We start from the raw sequence: 6,467 nt of genomic DNA, 5'->3' as shown, positions 1-6,467 counted from the left end.
ATCCCAACCCTAACCCATGCCCTATGCCGTACCCGAATCCATACCCTAAGCCGTACCCTAACCCTAACCCTAACCCTAACCCTAAGCTACCCTTGACTGCTTCTGCCTCCAATAGATTTCCTAAACACTAGTGTTTTAAGGAACAGATTAAAAAGAGAATCCCAATGTGATTTCTTTATTATGGGTGTGTTCCTTATCTTATACTAGTGTCTCAACTCTTCTCCATGGCTGGACCCAAAATAATATTCCTTTATGTGCTAAGTGGTATCTAGAGAGTGGGATAAGTTTAATAACTAACCTAACCTAAACGCGTACCCTAACCCTATCCCCTACCCTAACCCTAACACGTAACCTAATCCTAACCTGTACCCTAAACCGAGCCCTAACCCTAAAACTAACCCTAATCCTAACCCTAACACAAAACCTAAGCCATACCCGAACCCGTACCCTAAGCCGTACCCTAACCCTAACAATAACCCTAATCTACCCTTGACTGCTTCTACCTCCATTAGATTTCGTAAGCACTAGTGTTTTAAGGAACAGGTTAAAAAGATAATCCTAATGTCATTTCTTTATAATAGGTGTGTTCCTTATGTTATCCTAGTCTGTAAACTATTCTCTGTGGCTGGACCCCAAATAATATTCCTTTACATGCTAAGTGGTATATAGAGATTGGGATAGGTTTAATAAATACCCTAACCCTAATGCATACCCTAACCCTAACCCCTACCGTAACCCTAACACGTACCCCAGTACTAACCCGTACCCTAAACCGATCCCTAACCCTAAAACTAAACCTAACCCTAACCCATACCCTACGCCGTACCCGAACCCGTACCCGAAACTTTACCATAAGCAGTACCCTAACCCTATCCCTTACCCTAAGGTACCCTTGACTGCTTCTGCCTCCAATAGATTTCCTAAGCACTAGTGTTTTAAGGAACAGGTTAAAAAGAATTCTAATGTGATTACTTTATAATGGGTGTGTTCCTTATCTTTTCCTACTGTCTAAACACTTCTCCATTGCTGGACCCAAAATAATATTCCTTTATGTGCTAAGTGGTATCTAGAGAGTGGGACAGGTTTAATAAATAACCTAACCTTAACGCGTACCCTAACCCTAACCCTAACCCATACTCTACGCCGTACCCGAACACGTACCCGAAACTTTACCATAAGCAGTACCCTAACCCTATCCCTAACCCTAAGGTACCCTTCACTGCTTCTGCCTCCAATAGATTTCCTAAGCACTAGTGTTTTATGGAACAGGTTAAAAAGATAATCGTAATGTGATTCCTTTATAACGGGTGTGTTCCTTATCTTATACTAGTGTCTAAACTCCTCTCCATGGCTGGACCCGAAATAATATTCCTTTACCTGCTAAGTGGTATCTAGAGAGTGGGATAGGTTTAATAAATACCCTAACCCTAACACGTACCTTAATCCTAACCCCTACCCTAACCCTAACACGTAACCTAATCCTAACCCGTACCAAAAAACCGAGCTCTAACTCTAAAACTAACCGTAAACCTAACACTAACCTATACTGCACGACGTACCCAAAACCGTACCCTAAATAGTACCCTAGCCCTAACCCTAACCCTAAGCTACCCTTGACTGCTTCTGACTCCAATAGATTTCCTAAGCACTAGTGTTTTAAGGAACAGGTTAAAAAGAGAATCCAAATGTGATTTCTTTATAATGGGTGTGTTCCTTCTGTTATCCTAATGTCTAAAGTCTTATACATGGCTGGACCCCAAATAATATTCCTTTACGTGCTAAGTGGTATCTAGAGAGTGGGATAGGTTTAATAAATAGCCTAACCCTAACGTGTACCCTAACCCTATCTCCTACCGTTACCCTAACACGTAGCCTAATCCTAACCTGTACCCTAAAACCGAGCCCTAACGGTAAAACTAACCCTAAACCTAACCCTAAACCATAACCTACGACATACCCACACCCGACCCGAACCCGTACCATGAGCCGTACCCTATACCTAACCCTAACCCTAAGGTACCCTTGACTGCTTCTGCCTCCAATACATTTCCTAAGCACTAGTGTTGTAAGGAACAGGTTAAAAAGTTAATCGTAATGTGATTTCTTTATAACGGGTGTGTTCCTTATCTTAACCTAGAGTCTAAACTCTTCTCCATGGCTGGACCCCAAATAATATTCCTTTACGTGCTAAGTGGTATCTAGAGAGTGGGATAGGTTTAATAAATACCCTAACCCTAACGCGTACCTTAACCCTAACCCCTACCCTAATCCTAACACGTAACCTAATCCTAACCCGTACCCAAAACCGAGCCCTAACTGTAAAACTAACCCTAACCCTAACCCTAACCCATACTCTGCACCGTACCAGAACCCATACCCTAAGCCGTACACTATCCCTAACCCTAAACCTAAGCTACCCTTGATTGCTTCTGCCTCCAATAGATTTCCTAAGCACTAGTGTTTTTTTTTTGTTTTTTTTTTTTTTACATATTTACTTTTTATTGAATTTGTTAATGTTACAGAGTTTTTGCACTGCCAAACCATGCCTGAGAATTCAAAGAAAGAAATGGTACAATGGACAGCCTCATCCACCCATCATACAGCATATTAAAACTTGATTCATGTGCATTTTGATAATTTCACAATCTTTTAAAAAGTTATAACAAGGGTTGGAATTTTTAAATCTCCTGCAGGTCTTCAGATTTCTATGCCATTAAGTAACATTTCCACATATTCATCTCATTCCTCAATAACATAACCCCCAACAAAGTTTTGCTGGAAAAAAATGCATACTTTTTAGGGGAAATATGTGGCTCAAGGTCCAAGAGGTTACTTGTTAAAAGATTTCTGGTTCTCAAATGAAGTCTTCAGATTAACCAAGAATCCTTTCTCACTCATCCAACCTCTCCTTGGCTGGCTCAGCTACTCACCCAAGTACACCAGAACGTAGGCATCCTGCCTGCCACTTCAAATAATGCCAACATTATTGCCCAGATATGGTTTGCATCTGACAGCAGATGACTCTGTAACACTCCTAGGAGTGCGATTCCTGCACTGACACTTATCAAGACTGAACTCCTAGAGGAAAATGCTCCCACATCAGGAGTTTTACTCACCCATTTGCTTCACTCTTGCCAGTAGCAAGTCTGCAACTCCTACATTTGGCAAAGGGATTTTATTATAGAGAAACCCAGACTCTGCATCAAGTGGTCACAAGCCACTTTGAAATATTTCTATTGAACCGAAGATACAAAACTAGGAAATTACCAGACTATCTCATTAGATGGAAAGACTTTTCAGTAATCCTGGGTAGCGTCCTGATGTCCTTTTCCAGGACTAAAAATTACTGGATAGTTTAAGCTGTAATCATTAAAAACAGAAGTGCTACATCACCTGTCTTTCGCCCCCGACTCTCCAAATGAACACCATAAAAAGACACACCAGGAGGTTGATGACAGAGCTAGGCTGGGACAATCACTGCGTCTAATACCTTAAACGTTTGGGCACAAGTGCATCTGGAATTCTTGTCAGAGATCATGCAAGATCCATGAAACTTCAGTGGGTTTTAGGTTGAGGTTCTGCTCTCACTGCTTTGAATTTATAAGGACACATCTGTGACTCCCTTGGCCTGAGCAGAAAATATACTCTTTCCACCAGTTTACTATACAACTTAGACCTGATTAGAGGAAGCTTTAGCAGCACCTGAAGTAGAGCCCCCTGCATCTACTGCCCTTTACATCAAAGGCCATCTGGTTCTGCTCTAGGGATTGGCAAATTCACGAGACGTTTCACAATTCCAATGCATATTTCAGGTTACTTAGCCAAGCAATATGCTCTGTCAAAGAACTATTCCAAGTCAAAGCAAAAAAAAGAAAGAAAAAAAAGAAAGAAAAAAAAAAGCCTTAATATGGAACACAGAAAAAGCACTACCCAAATAAAAAATTACTAAAAAAAATAAGATTATTCCCTCCCCACCCCTTTTCCCACTTGGTGACCCGAGTTTGGTTGAATTTAATTTGTGGTTACCTCAGAATACAACTCAAAGTTTAAATTATAAATCACAGCCCTACACAGATTATCTGAACACATCAGTTCTTTTGAGAGCGGCATGTTCCGGGAAGTCTAATACCCACTACAGAGTGTTCCTTATGAATGGGGCACAGGACAGGTTAATTAAGGTCACTTAAATCTTCATCTTTTACAGCAGATCAGAACCCAGATGGCTGACTTTCTGCAGAATTTCTGATAGGAATCCAGTAGAGCTGGTTTCAAGTTTCACATCGACACTTAAAAGCTGTAACCTTCTTATCCAGAAGTTGTGATCCACATGAAGTCCACAATGAATGCAGCAAATCTGAGGTAGTCAACCCTTACGAAGGCTCAGTATTTCCGGCTTTCTACATGCTTGGCAGTGGACTGCAGGGATGGGAACTGTGTATCACTGTAGATTTCTGGTGGTCCTTGGGGGGCTTTCCTTGTTGTGGTCAACCTGGCCCCAGGAGGCCTATACACGCCACTAGTCATTGTCGGTTCTGGGGTTTCTGTAACAACTACTGGAGCAGGAGGTGCTTGTACCGAAGCTGTTTTATTCCAGGGACCTGAAGATTTTTCTACACCACCACCACCTCCTCCGCCTTCTTCCCAGTTATCACCTGGATCTTCTCTTTTTTCATTTTCATCTTCTTCCTTTTCACTTATTTGCATTGCTTGAACTCTTAGGCCGCTGTAATCAACCTCTTTTTGCTCAAATTCTTTCCACTCATCTTCATCCTTTGTCACAACCTTGGTGGCGGCCCCAGGGCCCGTGGCCCCCGCGCCCGCGGTCCCGCTGTCGCCCGGCCGGGTCCCCGCGCCCGCCCCACCGCCCGCCGCGCCCGCGGCTCCGCTGCTCCCGCCGGCGCCGCCCGCCGAGCCCGTGGCGCTCGCCGCCCGGTTGCTCCGCTCCTTCTTCTTCTTCTTGTCTCTCTTGGCGAAGAAGTTGTCCAGGCTCCGCTCCTCCATCTCAGCCATGGTCGCGGCCTCCTCGGCCGGGATGGGTGGGGCCGGCGGCGGGCGCTGCCCGCGGGGCTCCGAGCTCGGGGTCGAGGCCGGCTCGGCGCTCAAGCTCCCGGGCGCGGTGACGCCTCAGCCCCGCGGGGTCGCCGAGGCGTTTGCGTTGGGGCGAGCGGCTCCCCCCGCGTGCTGGCGAACGGTGGTACGGCCCTCCTTGGGGCTCGCGTGCCGCTGCCGCCGCCCCGCCCGCACGGGCTGCAGCGACAGCGGTGCAGGATCCCGCCCGCTCCGCTGCCGGAGGGCAAAGGGAACGTGCGGGCCAGAGGTTCCAGTCAGCACTCGTGTTTTAAGGAACAGGTTAAAAAGAGAATCCTAATGTGATTTCTTTGTAATGGGTGTGTTCCTTGTCTTATCCTAATGTCTAAACTCTTCTACATGGCTAGACCCCAAATAATATTCTTTATGTGCTAAGTGGTATCTAGAGAGTGGGATAGGTTTAATAAATACCCTAAACCTAATGCGTACACTAACCCTAACCCCTACCCTAACCCTAACACCTACACTAATCCTAATTCGTACCCTAAACCGAGCCCTAACCCTAAAACTAACCCTAACCCTAACCCTAACCCTAACCCATACTCGAACCCGTTCCCGAATCCGTACCCTAAGCCGTACCCTAACACTAACCCTATCCCTAACACTAACCCAAAGCTACCCTTGACTGCTTATGCCTCAAATAGATTTCCTAAGCCCTAGTGTTTTAGGGAACAGGTAAAAAAGAGAATCCTAATGTGATTTCTTTATAATGGGTTTGTTCCTTATCTTTTGCTACTGTCTAAACACTTCTCCATGGCTGGAACCCAAATAATATTCCTTTACGTGCTAAGTGTTATCTAGAGTGTGGGATAGGTTTAATAAATACACTAAACCTAATGCGTACCCTAACCATAACCCCTACCCTAACCCTAACACGTACCCTAATACTAAGCCGTACCCTAAACTGAGCCCTAACCCTAAAACTAACGCTAACCCTAACTCTAACCAATACCCTATGCCGTACCCGAATCCGTACCCTAAGCCGTACCCTAACCATATGCCTAACCCTAACCGTAAGCTAGCCTTGACTGCTGCTGCCTCCAATAGATTTCCTAAGCACTAGTGTTTTAAGAAACAGGTTAAAAAGAGAATCCTAATGTGATTTCTTTATAATGGGTGTGTTCCTTATCTTATCCTAGTGTCTAAACTCTTCTCCATGGGGGAACCACAAATAATATTCCTTTACATGCTAAGTGGTATCGAGAGAGTGGGATACGTTTAATAAATACCCTAATCCTAAAGTGTACCCTAACCCTAAACCGTACCCTAACCCTAACAAGTACACTAATCTTAAACCGTATCCGAAACTGAGCCCTAACCCTAAAACTAACCCTAACACTAACCCATACCCTACGCCGTACCCGAACCAGTACCCGAAT

The 6,467-nt window shown here is 44.6% G+C and overlaps 1 pseudogene; it reads right to left on the bottom strand.

Annotated features, from left to right (window-relative positions):
• Positions 1–3,975: 3,975 nt before the first annotated feature.
• On the bottom strand, positions 3,976–5,023 carry LOC137765398 (protein CDV3 homolog pseudogene; annotated as a pseudogene).
• Between the last annotated feature and the right edge of the window lie 1,444 nt (positions 5,024–6,467).

The sequence above is a fragment of the Eschrichtius robustus genome, chromosome 5 (assembly GCF_028021215.1).
Source record: "Eschrichtius robustus isolate mEscRob2 chromosome 5, mEscRob2.pri, whole genome shotgun sequence".
NCBI lineage: Eukaryota > Metazoa > Chordata > Mammalia > Artiodactyla > Eschrichtiidae > Eschrichtius > Eschrichtius robustus.
This window is presented reverse-complemented; position numbering and strand designations above follow the sequence as displayed.